The following is a 15,035-nucleotide window of genomic DNA, read 5'->3' on the forward strand; positions in this document are numbered from 1 at the left end:
GGCTTGCTGTTCCTTGACAGTCCCTGAGAGCTCAGGCTTCAAGATTTGCAAGGGGTTAAGACACTTCTTTCAAGTCCTAAAAGCCTTTTATTTATTTATTTATTTATTTATTTATTTATTTATTTATTTATTTATTTGGCAAGGCTTTCTCATGAGAGGTGTTTAGGAGCTAAGGGCAGTGTCAGATGACAACCATCAAGAAATAGGGACCTCAGTCCTACAACCACAAGGAACTGAATTCTGCCAACAACCTGAATGAGCTTGGACATGAACTCTTCCCCCTGAGCCTCCAAAAAGGAACTCATCCCTGACCACACCTTGATTTCGGTTTGTTAGACCAAGAACAGAGGACCAAGTTCATTCAGATTTTTGACCTACAAAACTGTGAGATAATAAATTTGTATTGTTTAAAGCCTCTAAGTTTGTGGTAATTTGTTATGGCACCAATTGAAAACTTAATGCATGTTATAACAACAGTGACCATATATAGGAACTCTATAGGTTTTATTAGACTAAAAAACCAAAGAGAAGAATCAATCTCACAATTCTAATATCTTTTTGTTCACATTTCATGATAAAAGCAACTTAAAATATGTCTATCTATTGGTCCATATCCCTAACATCAATTTCCCCTTTGGTTTATCTGAATAATTCCAAGAAGTGAAATTTCACATAGAAGAGATAACATCTTTACAGCAGACCTTCTGTTTGTATCAAAAGATTTGAGGTTTTCTTCATTACATTATAGAAATGAACTTTGCTAAGAGACTTTCTTTGATTTCTGAGAGAAACTATATTTAACATTTTACTCTACATACAGAATTAGCTTTGATTTCAAAACTATTCTTAAAACCCAGACACAAAACTTTCAGTACATCAACCTTATAAATACACAAGAAAGTCTCAAGGTTAAACAAGACTTTCATTTTTTTTTTCAGATCTTTATTGGAGTATAATTCCTTTACATTGTTGTGCCAGTTTCTACTGTACAACAAAGTGCATCAGCTGTATTTATACATATATCCCCATATCCCCTTCCTCTTGAGCCTCCCTTCCACCCTCCCTGTCCCACCCTTTAGGTCATCACCAATCATTGAGTTGATCTCCCTGTGTTATACAGCAGCTTCCCACTAGCCATCCATTTTACATTTCGTAGTGTATATGCTACTCTCTCACTTCATCCCAGCTTCCCCTTTGCCCCCCCACCCCATGTCCTCAAGTCCATTCTCTACATCTGCATCTTTAATCATGCCATGCCACTGGGTTCATCAGTACCATTTTTTTAGATTCCATACATATGTGTTAGCATATGGTATTTGTTTTTCTCTTTCTGATTTACTTCACTCTGTATGACAGACTCTAGGTCCATGCACCTCACTACAAACAACTTAATTTTGTTCCTTTTTATGGCTGAGTAATATTCCATTGTATATATGTGCCACATCTTTATCCATTCATCTGTTGATGGACACTTAGGTTATTCCATGTCCTGGCTACTATAAATAGTGCTGCAATGAACATTGTGGTACATGTATCTTTTTGAATTATGGTTTTCTCAGAGTATATGCCCAGTAGTGGGATTGCTGGGTCATATGGTAACTCTATTTTTAGTTTATTAAGGACTCTCCATACTGTTTTCCATAGTGGCTGTATCAAGTTACATTCCCACCAACAGTACAGGAGAGTTCCCTTTTCTCTACACCCTCTCCGGCATTTACTGTTTGTAGATTTTTTGATGATGGCCATTCTGACCAGTGTGAGGTGATTCTTCATTGTGGTTTTGACTTGAAGTTCTCTAATGATTAGTGATGTTGAGCATCTTTTCATGTGTTTGTTGGCCAACTGTATGTCTTTTTTGGAGAAATGGCTATTTAGGTCTTCCACCCATTTTTGGATGGGGTTTTTTGTTTTTCTGATATTGAGCTGCATGAGTTGCTTGTATATTTTGGAGATTAATCCTTTGTCAGTTGCTCCATTTGCAAATATTTTCTCCCATTCTGAGGGTAGTCTTTTCATCTTTTTTATGGTTTCCTTTGTTGTGGAAAAAGTTTTAAATTTCATTAGGTCCCATTTGTTTATCTTTGTTTTTATTTCCCTTACTCTAGGAGGTGGGTCAAAAAAGATCTTGCTATCATTTATGTCCCAGAGTGTTCTGCCTATATTTTCCTCTAAGAGTTTTATAGTGTCTGGCCTTACATTTAGGTCTTTAATCCATTTTGAGTTTATTTTTGTGTATGGGTTAGGGAGTGTTCTAATTTCACAGAACTAGAACCAAAAAAATTATACAATTTATATGGAAACACAAAAGACCCCAAATAATCAAAGCAATCTTGAGAAGGGAAAATGGAGCTGGAGGAATCAAGCTCCCTGACTTCAGACTATACTACAAAGCTACAGTAGTTAAGACAGTATGGTACTGGCACAAAAACAGAAATATAGATCAATGGAACAGGATAGAAAGCCCAGAGATAAACCCATATACTACGGTCACCTTATCTTTGACAAAGGAGGCAGGAGTATACAGTGGAGAAAAGATAGCCTCTTCAATAAGTGGTGCTGGGAAAACTGGATAGCTACATGTAAAAGACTTTCACTTTTAAAGATGGGATTTTCCAGGTATAATCAAAATGGTTTATTAGAAATCTATAAGATACTCTCCCCTTGATTCTTCACTAAGCAGTGGCAACTTACTAAATACTCTTTTTCCCCTTAAAAAGTTTTGAATCAAATATTTTGCTTAGAAACCTGATATTAGAGTAGCGTAATGTGCAGGCAGAGGTGAGACTGACACGTGGCTCCTTGGAAATCACTGGAGTTTATACCAGTTCAAAAGCTACCTTTAAAACTATTTGATTTTATAATACATTAGTTCAAAGGGTTTTTAAAAAAATTTTATTTTGTATCCAACTTTCTGAAATAATGGAAGTGGTGCCAGGATGGCACACTGATTACTGTGTCAGGGGCTTGCCTGGAGCAGGGTTGTATTTTTAGTCTTCACTAGGAGAAATATCATTTTCAAAAAGTGTATGGCTGAGAAGCTCCTGTTCTTCCCTAATTCCAGATGATAACTCAACTGTATAAAAGTTAAGTACCTTTTCATATTTCCTACATTTCCATCCACTTCCTCACACCTAAGATTATTTCCAAAGCACCCAGACATTTAATTTTTTTAAGGGATTCTTGCACTAGATTATTTACAAGCTAATTTTCTACAGGCCTTCCAGGTCTTTTTTTTTTTTTTTTTTGGCACACGGGCTTAGTTGCTCCGCGGCATGTGGGATCTTCCTGGAGCTGGGATCAAACCCGTGACCTCTGCATTGGCAGGCGGATTCTTAACCACTGCGCCACCTAGGAAGCCCTCCAAGTCCTTATTAATTTTGCTTTCTCCCTCTCTCTAGCTGCCATGTCTAATTGCAATTGTCAACCATGGTTTGTTAAAAAGACATGCTGCCCTTGGAACACTGCCCTTAGGACAACTTTAAGGAAGGCAGTCTTACCTACTGGAGGATGAAAAGCCTCCTGGAGGACAAAGGAGATGCCCAAGCCAGCAGCCCTCATCAACTGCAAGACATGTGAGTGAGGCCATCTTGGATCTTGCAGCCTAGATGCAAACAATCAAGCAGCCATATGAGTGAACCTACATGACTCCAGCAGAAGAACTACCCAACTGGTTCACAGAATGGTGAGAAAGAATAAATCATTATTACATTAAGCCTCTGTGTTTCGGAGTGGCTTGTCCCAGCAAAAGCTAGCTGAAATATTAGTAAAATATTGAAAGCTTTATGCTTGAGAGATGGAGTAAGACCAAGATTTTAACATTTTATCAGAGGCCTTTCTCCCAATAATAATAATAATAATAATGTGACAAATATAAATAAAAGGGCTTAGGATTGGAAAGAAAAAACTCAATATGTGGAGATGAAATGATTATATATGTGAATGGTATAGAAGAATCTACTGGGTTTAATAAGCAAATTTAACAAGATCACTGGTTTAAGGTTGATATTAAAAACTTTTTTTTATTATACATACAAATAAATAGGAAAATTAAAATGATGCCATTTACAATAGGATCGAAAAGCATGAAACATCTGGAAATAAGTTAAAGATTTGTAAGGCCTCTGCGCTGAAAACTACAAAGCATTATTGAGAAAAATAAGACCTAAAAAAGGAAGAGATACAATATGTTCATAAACAGGGAAGTTCAACATTCAATTATGTCAAGTCTTCCCATACTCATCTACAGATGCTATGCAAGCACAAACAAAATCTCAGCATAGCTGTTTCTTCATTTTCCTGGAAATTACCAGCTGATTCTAAAATTCACATGGAAAAGCAAAGAGCTAGAATAAAATAGACAATCTTGAATTGAGAACAAAACTGAGGGACTTAAACCACCAAATATCAAGACTTACTATAAAGCTACATTAATTAAGGCATTCACTGGCTATACTAATTCATGCAAAGATAGACAAACTGACTAATGAAAGAGACCCACACATGAGTGTGTACTACTATGAGAAAAGATAGTCTTTTCAATAAAATGGTCTGAGTTGAATGGATATTCATATAGAAAAAAATGAAGCTTGACCCTCCTACTTCAATACACACGTCAATAAATTTCAGAAAGACTGAAGATCTAAATGTGAGAAATAAAACAATATAGCTTTTAGTAGAAAAGTAAGCAGAAAATCTCCGTGATTTGGAGGAAGGCAAAGATTTCTTATATAGGACACAAGCATTCTACAATAGAGGGGAAAAAGTAACCAATTGGGTTATATTGATCCACAAAATTAACACTTCAATTATTAATACAAAATTAATTACTTTGTTCATCAAAAGACACTACTAGTAATATAAAAGGGCAATTGTGATATTTTGTTCATTTGATGCAAATGCAAACCAAATGAATGCAGGGGTAACTTTACCTACACTGGGAAAAATAGACTTTAAGCCAAAAAAAATGGCATTAGAGACAAAGAAGTTCATTATACTGATAAAGGGGTCAATTTATCAAGGGGATATAACATTGTAAATATTTATGTATCCAATATCAGAGCACCTAAATATATTAAGCAATTATCAATGAATCTGAAGGGAAAAACAGACAGCAGTAACAGGGGACTTCAATACCCTACTTTCAACAATGAATATATCACAACAGACAGAATAAGGAAATAGTGGACTTAACTTACAACAGACATGTAAGGAACATTCTATCCAACAGCAGGAGCAAACACATTCTTCTCAAGTATGTATAGAACATTCACTAGGATAGATCATTTGTTAGGCCACAACTCTGGACAAATTTAGGAAGACTGAAATCATATCAAGCATATTTTCTGACCACAGTGGTATATACCTACAAATCAATTACAAGAGGAAAACTGGAAAATTAACAAATACATGAAGACTAAACAACATGTTCCTGAACAACCAATGGGTCAAAGAAGAAATCAAAAGTGAAATTAAAAAATATCTTTAGACAAATGAAAGTGATAACACAACATAGCAAAACTTAAGAGCTGCAGCAAAAGCAGTTCTAAGAGGGAAGTTTACAGCAAAAAACACCTACACTAAGAAACAAAAAGAATTCTAAATAAACAATCTAACTTTACCCCCTCATGGCAGGAGAAAAAGAATGAATGAAGCCCAAAGTTAGTAGTAGGAAGAAAATAACAAAGATCAGAGCAGAAATAAATGAAATAGAGACTAGATAGACAATAGAAAAGATCAATGAAACTAAGAGCTGGTTTCTTTTGAAAAGATAAAATTGACAAGACTTTACCTAGACTAAGAAAAAAGAGAAGATTCAAATAAATAAAATCAGAAATAAAAGGAGACATCATAACTGATAACACAGAAATACTAATGATCATAAAAAACTACTCTGAACAATTATACACCAACAAATTAGATAACCTAGAAGAAATGGGTAAGTTCATTTGTATCTTTTTTTAGATTCCACATATAAGCAGTATCATATGATATTTGTCTTTGTCTTTCAAATTCATTTCACAAGGCCAGTGTTACCTTAATACCAAAGCCAGACAAGAACATGACAAGGAAAGAAAATTATAGGCCAATATCCCTGAGGAACATAAATGCAAAAATTCTCAACAAAATATTAGCAAGTGGAATTCAACAGTACCTTGAAAGGACTCATACACCAAGATAGAGTGGGATTTATTCCCTGGACACAAGTATGGTTCGACATACGCAAATCAATAAATGTGATACATCACAATAATAAAATGAAGGATAAAAATCATAGGCAGAAAAGAGCATGAGATTCACAGATGATTCCAATTTCAGAGCTAGCTTATAAGTACTTTAAAATAACTATGCTTGGGGAATTCCCTGGTGGTCCAGTGGTTAAGACTCCGTGCTTTCACTGCAGGGAGCATGGGTTTGATCCCTGGTCAGGGAACTAAGATCCCACATGCCATGCCACGTGGCCAAAAAATAAATAAATAACTATGCTTAAATTGCAAATTAAAACCACATTGAGATACCACCTCACACCAGTCAGAATGGCTATCATCAGAGAGAACACAAATAACAAATACTGGCGAGGACGTGGGGAAAAGGGAACCCTCGTACACTGCTGGTGGGAATGTAAATTGGTGCAGCAACTGTGGAAAACAGTATGGAGGTTTCTCAAAAAACTAAAAACAGAACTACCATACGACCCAGCAATTCCATGCCTGGGTATATATCTGAAAAAAATAAAAACACTAATTTGAAAAGATACATGCACCCCAATGTTCACAGCAGCATTATTTACAATTGCCAAGCTATGGAAGCAACCCAAGTGTCCATCAACAGATGCTGGACAAAGAAGACGTGGAATATATATACAATATATATCAGCCTACTCAGCCATAAAAGAGAATGAAATTTTACCATTTGCAACAACATGGATGGACTTGGAGTAGGTGAAGTGAAGTACAGGCTGAGAGAGCTTAGGGAACATACCCAAGGTCACTCAGGCTATGAGGGGCAGAGCTGGGGCTTGAACTCAAACCTGTCTGGGACAAAGTCAGATTCTTACCCACTTTACTATGTGGCGTCTCTTGACTAGCTACCTAAAGAGAAGCATGTTCAACGGAAAAGCAGGGGTAGCAACAAGCAGGAGAATTTGGAGCTTGAGGATGTGCATTAGCTCTTTCAAAATTCCCGCTCTGGAGTCTTCAGTGTCCACCAAGAGAACTCCATATTTTCCAAAGTGGAGAGAATTATGGCATTGGTTATTTGATGGGAGTTCTCTTCACTCCTTCAGACTCAGTTGACAATGACTTGTCATTTGAAGAGATGTAAGAACATTCATAATGAGGTCTGCTCATAGATTATGTTTTAAAATAACAATAATTGTTGTTATTGCTTTGTTGTTGTAACTGCATTCAGAGTTTGGATCTGCAAGCCAATGGCTCCAAAGACTTCATATACCTCCTTCAATGTTTAGTTTCTTACCAGGCAGTACCTTGGGCAGTGAGGAGGGAGCAGTGTAGAGTCCTGTAAATTTGGACCTGTCAATTATCACTGCATGAAAACATTCCCAGGCCTTTCAGTGTGAGTTTGTTCTACTCTGCTACAATCTGAGAAGAAACAGCCCAGGCACCATGACTGAAAAAAGAGACTGCCCATCAAAACAGTGCAAAGTAGACAAGTTTTCATTTATTTTCTTTGGAGCACTCCTGTTGGCAGCTGCACCCAATTGGTTAATGGAATATTTTTGACTCATTAAACAGGCTCATTGAGGGAAAGGAGCCACGGAGACTGGGGCAGGAGGGAGAGCCACCCTCGCCCTCCTTTGGCACGTTCTCCAAAAGTAGAGCCTTTTCGGCGACTCCCAAAGATAGCATGTTGACAGGATGGGTGTTCGAATCATGATGAAAGACTGGCGAAAGCAGCAGGAAAATAAGACTGAGTCTCAAAGGGAAGGAAGTTAAAGGGTGGGGCCTCTTTTACACGCTTGCCTGGCACCTTGGGGTGGGGCACGTGGGCGATGAGGGGTAACGGTCAGCATCGGGCGCACCTCCAGGCTCACCACTTTTACATGAGGACTTGGCCTCACCTCCGCGTACCTCACCTGCCCCGAGACTGTTTATCCCAAGAGCAAGCTGGCTTATCCTCCAGGACCCGAGTCCTCGGTCCCACTCCCAGTGCTATTTACGAAGGGCAGCAGGCTGCAGAACACGAAAGAAGCTCAGAGCACCGATTCCCAGAGCCCATGAGAAGGCTGGCGGCCAGGAATCGTGCCCGTCAACCATGTGATATATGACTTCGTGCCCAGCCTCTCAATCTGTGTCCCTCACCTATGAGACCCAGACAATTTTTCATAGCATTCCAAAAGACAGCCCTAAGCGGCAGTCAAAACCTGTGATAGATGTGGGAATTTTTAACAAAGCTATATTAGCAGGAACTTTTGGTTCCAGGTAGACCAAATCCCATTACAGTGAATATAACTAAAACAAAAAATAATTCCCAACTCCCCCCAAGGCCCATTTATCTCTAGCAATATTTAATACCATGTATCTCCAGAACAACCCAAGAGTCTGATAATTCCTTGGAGTTTTTTCAGGTTGAAGGTATTAATACGCTGAAGAGAGAAACTCTTTAGTCAAATACTGATTAACTTCTTCTACAAATTATTCTCATCAATGACTGACAATTGTAGAGCGCTTTGAGATGTTTAATATCAAGACCTACTTCTCTCTCAACTATCATTACGACCATTTGTCATTTACATGCCATCTCTCTATTCTTCTGACTCTGATCTCCCCAAGCCTCCCTTCCCTGTGCCCTCTGTCTTGATACCTGCTCCATTTCAAAGTGGCACCTCTTGGTTCAAAGACTCTCTAAAAGATCTCTGGGTAACAGATGTTAACTAGACATCTCGTGGTGACCATTACTCAGTGTACACAAATATCAAGTATTTATGCCATATACCTGAAACTAATAAAATATTATGTCAATTAAACCTCTATTTTTTAAAAAGTGAACTTATGGTATGTAAATTATATCTCAATAAGGCTGTTCATTTTTTTTTTTTAATTTTAGGATCTCTGAAATTCACTTTGGGAAGGATTGCCTGATCCCAGGGATATCCCCTCACTCTGGGTTCTGGGTTTGGTTAGCTTAAAAGCTTTGCTGCAACCTATCAATCCCACAGGCTGTGACAGACCCCTAAGGAAGAAAGTTGAGGCACACACGAGCACAAGATACACACATTTGCATAAGGAACTGTTTTAAATAATTCAGTTCCACCAAGTCCAAGCTCCCTCCCAAGATATCAAACACACACGGGCAATGAGATTAATTTCCCAAATTGAAGTACAAAGAATAAAGTTAACTAAAAAATCATAAGGAAGGAGCTAGGTTTTCCAAAACTAATCAGCTTCCAGAAATATGAATACAAACAACTCCGTTCAAGAGAAAACAATCTTTCTTTTTTCTTCCTACATAGGAGTTTTGCCCACGAGGAAGGACGAAAAACCCTATAGACTTTGCTGTTCTCCCGTTTTGTTTACTCTACCCCAGAAAAAGGGGCATGAAGTCATATAAACTCCTATTCTCTAGGGCCTAAAACTTTTTCTCAATTGCACTTTATGTTAAATAAACAAACTTTCTGAAGCACTGCCATTTGTTGGAGAAGAATGTAAATCTGGACTTAACGGGCCTCAGACGTCCCTCGGGGTTGTCTGAACATGACCATGAATGGAAAATTACTAAGCTCCAGAAGGTATTAGTGTGCACGGCTGTGGATCTGCTCAACTGGAGACTTTCTCTTTCCTTTAGAGATGAATTCTGTTCCTTGGACACCTAAAGCTTGAAGGGGTAGCTGTAATGCTATCCAATGGGGCCAAGAGAAAGGGATCAGGATGAGGGCAGACAGAGAGAGCTTCTGATGTCGCCCAGTTCTCAACAGAAATGAGAAGCAAGACATAGAAATTCTCTGGTGGTCCAGTGGTTACGACTTCGTGCTCTCACTGCTGAGGGCCCGAGTTCAATCCTTAGTCAAGGAACTAAGATCCCACAAACTGTATGGCATGGCCGAAAAAAAGAAATGAAAAGCAAGACTTATCAGTTACCAAGCTGACAACAAATATACCAAAGCTTTCCCCTGGGACACTCCACTCTGCCCTCCATCAACATACAGAACCCATTTGCAAGTAGAGTCTTCCAAAAGGATCTCCTCCAAAAGCAGATGTTCGTACACCCTCAGAGAAGGATGCAGTTCACCTCCTTTGATCACTCTTGTCTGTGGGCTCAGAAGACTCTGGAACAGAAAAAGTACACACTGGGGGAAGCAGCATGGGTTTCTCCACTTTTGCTCAAATGTCTGGGGCTCGTTCCTTGAGACTGTAAAGGTCATGAAAGCAAGGAAAGACTGAGCAACTGGAAGACCAGAGGAGCCTGGGGAGACAGGACAACTGAATGCAACGTGGATGGTATTCTGGAGTTGAGTTAATAGTAATGTATCCATGTCTCCTGGTTTCTCAGTTTCGACAAATGCACTATGGCAAGGTAAGCTGTTAAAAATGGGGGAAACTAGGTGAGGGGTATATGAAGACTCTCTGTACCTCTTTGCAACTTTTCTTTAAAACCTAAAATTATAACAAAATGAAAAGTTTTAGAGATGCAATCCTGAGAAAGTAGAATCCGTGGTGGTGGCACAGCATGGAAACCTTACAGCGGCGGCAACAGCAGATGCCGCCAAAGCATTCATGATATCCTGGGCACTGAGCCAAGCCCTTGGCTGACCGTACACACTGAACCCTCGCAACAACTCTGTGACACGAACCCTAATTTCATCCCCTTTTCTTAGATGAGGGAACTGAAGCGTCCAGAGGTTAGGTAACAAACCCAAGTTCACAAAACTGGTAGGGGGCAGAGGTAGAGCTCAGACCGAGACAGAATAACTCCAAAGACTGTTTCTTACATTGCCACAGCACCTTCCATTCCACCATTTCTTTCCTTCACAAGGTGAGGGGTTCCAATTTTCACATACTCAATAGCTTATTTCCTGAAAGAATCCATTAAACAAATTTGAATCTCCTTTTCTTATGTTTTCAAGGCCCCAGGAAGCTAAGGGCCCTCAATGAGTTGCAAATACATGAATGCAGGTACAGCCACAAAATGAAAGACCCACCACTTCCCAATTAGACTGTGAACTTCCTGAGGGCAAATACTATTGATAATCATTTCTGTGATCCCACAGGCCACTGCACAAAGTGGCAACAAGGGCTTCTGGACTGAGTGAATGGAAAACACAGCCTCTGGAAATCCATCTTAGGATTCATTTGCTTCACAAAGACTTGGCCAATACCAGCAATTAATCGGTGCTTCTTTCTGGAAGATGGGTCTCAGCATCCTTAAAGTTAGTCAAGGATCAGATTACTTTCTTCTCTAAAGAGCTGAACATATTGGGAAAGCCATCATTACGGAATGGTAAGTGGTCTCCTTATGTTAAGAAGTTTCATTTTCTTTTTAAAGTGCTAAGAAAACATGCATTAGTTAACGAATAGTATGAAACAATCCTCGTGCCAGTGAGAAATAGTCAACTTCTATTGTATCATTTATCCTTCTCCCCCAATTTATAAATTTGCCATTAAAATAATTTTTCAAATATTACCTGGAAAAAATAACACAAACAAAATCAAATGGCAATTGATACCAAGGGGAACTACTGATAACACTGTGACAGAAAAGGATATTTTCCTCTACATATAATGAGATCCTTAAATCATTAAGATGCAGATAAATAATACAACAGGAAAATGGTCAAATTTACGTGGGCAGGAAGTTCACAAAAATAAATGGTCATTATTTGGGAGTAAGGTTGGAAGCCCACTCTGAAGAAAAAATTAAATAATAATAAAATACACTTATTTTAAGATTGACAACATTAAAAAGTTTGAGTTTTGCATGTATTTGTGATGGTGTAGGCAATCGGGCATTCTCATGCATTGATTCTGGACTTTAAACTAGTGTGACCTTTCTGGAGGACAATTTGACAACATCTGTCAAAATGTTAACTTCCCAGATCCTTTAATTCAAAAAACACACCTCTAAGTGGAAGTTACTCTAACTTGGATATGGGTATAGATTTAGGATATTTTTTATAGCATTGTTTGTAACAAAGTAAAAACAACCTAAATATTCATTAACAGGAAGCTGTTAAATACATTGTTACATTCACACAATGGAATGCTACTGTAGCATTTTTTTAATGAGCAAATCTAAATTTACTGAAATGGAAAACACCCAAAACAAGTGAAAAATAGCAAGTTGTAGAACAAGATGTCCAATTTGCTCCCATTTGTGTTAAAAATACATATACATTTGTATGCTTGTATGTGCCGAGAACATTTCTGGAAGGATATACACAAAATGCTGTGAACTGCGGTTACGTCTGGAAACGATTCTGTTTGAAATTACTACCGTGATTGTGTATTGCTTTAGCAATAAAAAAAAAAAAATACAGTGAAAATACAAAACGCCCCATGTTGCTTCCTCTGAAATTCCTCAAATGGGAAAAATTAAGCTAAAAAATGTTAGGACTTATCACTTCCTCCTAAGTGTGGGCTTTTGCAGAGAGAAGGGAATGCCCAGAAGGAGAGAAATCTCTTGGATGAATCTTTCAGAGCTCAGTTTGAAACAGAATATTCTGAAACCCCCTGAGTGTGGATGAGGAAGGGGCTAAAGGGCTGAAAGAACTGAGGCAGGGCTCCTGCCCTCCAGCACCTATTACCCCCATCTCACCCGCCCCTGGCCCACTTGGGTCCCCAGCGCCACACTGGTTAGGAAAAGCAGCAGGACTCGGTTCCTTAATCTCTCCCTGACCTTAGAATTAAAGTCAGCTCTGGAGGGAAGGAGAAGGGGTGGGTGAAGGAAGGCCCCCTGGGAAAGACATCAAACGGAATGGAAGCATCTCTGACCTCTGGGTCACAAGGCACTTAGAACAAACGCGCCCTCTCCTGTAGCCCACCCTGGGCGCCAGCGCTGGAAGCCAATTCCGAGTGATTTAGGAAATCGGCCCAGCCCTGGGGCGGGCAGGAAAGGAGCGATTAAGGGCGAGAGGGAGAAGTGAGGCTTCCTCGGGAATGAGCGCATTTGGAAGCGAGGCAGGAAGGGGGCAGGAAGCTGCTCTCATAAAACAATCTGACAATTATGTGTCAGTCTAGGAGAAGGGCTCTGGAAATTACGGGGCTGCCGCTCCGCACGCCCCGGCCCTCCCCTGGCGATTTCCTCATGGCTGCAATGAGCTGCAAGAGGAAATTATATTTGGGGCCAGGTGTTTGTTGCTCTATGTTCGGGTTCAACTTGGGACTGAGAAGTTACACTCACATGCAGAGGGAGGGAAGCAATTCCCTGCTGCCCTTGTCGAGCACGGTGGCTGCCCTGATTCTGGCTGGCCTGGCACGCCGGGAATACGGTGATCATACCTGGCATTTACCAAATGCTCACTGCAGGCAGGCACATCACCTGTATTAACTCCCAACAACCCTCCAGGGGATCCTAAGACCTAGAGAGTTTCTGTGACCTGCTGCAGATCACTAGCTGGGCTGACAGAGCAGGAATCTGAACCCAGGTGTTCGGTCTCCAGAGCCCCACACTCAAAATTCAGTTGAAAACGTGTTATGGATATTTTTCGTAAGCGCAGCCAGAACCATCACTTTATATGTGTATCTGGTGGAAAGAGGTTCCTAAGCAGACCCTTACCCAAACACAGGCACTGCCTTCTCCTTTTCCTTCCATCCATCCATCCATCCATCCATCTCTTCATTCTTTTCTTCCTTCCTTATATCTATTAAGTACCGATGGTGTGACCAACCAACAGAGTTAGGTACTATGAAATTATAAGACCCACTCCTGCTTCTGAAGACAATGAGAGGACACATTTTACAGACTTTAGGGTCCAAATATATTTGCAGCCTTCTCCTGGGCTTTGATAAGATACTTCTAGGCCCACTGTGGGTTTGCCTGGAGCAGACACATTCCTCCAAACGCTCAGGACAGGAACTTTCCCCAGCGCACGCCTCTGACACAGTCCTGGTAGATTCCGGCCTCCTGCCCACCACCCCCATTTCAGAAGGGATCCTCTGGGAGGCAGCAAGACATTTGTTCGGGGGCAGGGGGCAGGAGGGGACAATCTGACCTTTCCCTCATGGGCTGAGAAAGTGCAGCTCTTAGAAGCTCCCTCACGGCACTTGAGAGGAGTTCAGGGTAGCAGCGGTCAAGCGTCCTGACTCCACCAATCACTAGCTGTGTGACCCTGGGCAGGTTGCTTCATCTTTCTGAGCCTGTCTTGTAAAGTGAGACTGTCAGGTGGATTAAATAAAACAACATGCTGGGTTTTGAGCCAGAGTGCTTCCTGGAACATGGTAAGCATTCACTGAGTCTTGGCTCTGACCTTAAGGGTCTGCGCTGGGTATGTTGTTAGAGTAAGCCAATCCTACTCCCACAGACTCCTCTATTACAAAGCAGACAAAAAAGATATCAGACATGCTTTACTTCCTCCCTAGCTCAATTTCATGGCACCCAAATCACATCTTTATGAAATCAACTGTATTTACCTGATAACATGATTATTTCCTTAGTTGCATATTTATTAATTACTTGCAAATGCTAAGGCAGACAATATGCACCACAGATAAAAACAAGGCCTCAAGAGCTAGACTTCCTGGTTCAGATGCCATCCCTGCCACTTGGGCAAGTTACTAAACACCTCTGAACCTGAAACTCTTCATCTGTAAAAACAGGGATAATAAAGACAGTTCTTATCCCATCAGGTAATTGTGAGCATCAGATGAAAGAATGTAACATCATTTTGTGCCCGGCTTCAGGTGAGGACCGCTAAGCAACAGCTATGTTTGTTGTTGCCGCACTGAAAACTGAACATGCAAAACAGACATAATCCTTGACTTACGAGATAAAATGAACAACGCCCATGGTCTTTAGCATGTAGACGGAGTTAGATAAAGCAGAACCCATATAGCAATTAGAATAAATGTCTGGGTGAAATAGAA

At 40.0% G+C, this 15,035-nt stretch overlaps 1 long non-coding RNA gene across 1 annotated transcript in view; it reads right to left on the reverse strand.

Annotated features, from left to right (window-relative positions):
- LOC130851690 (uncharacterized) overlaps nucleotides 1-15,035 on the reverse strand; it is a 125,833-nt gene that overhangs the window by 36,132 nt on the left and 74,666 nt on the right. The window contains exon 2 of the long non-coding RNA XR_009053251.1: nucleotides 3,498-3,601. This is a non-coding gene — a long non-coding RNA (uncharacterized LOC130851690). The remainder of the gene's footprint in view (nucleotides 1-3,497; nucleotides 3,602-15,035) is intronic.

This window comes from Hippopotamus amphibius, chromosome 1, assembly GCF_030028045.1.
Source record: "Hippopotamus amphibius kiboko isolate mHipAmp2 chromosome 1, mHipAmp2.hap2, whole genome shotgun sequence".
Lineage (NCBI taxonomy): Eukaryota > Metazoa > Chordata > Mammalia > Artiodactyla > Hippopotamidae > Hippopotamus > Hippopotamus amphibius.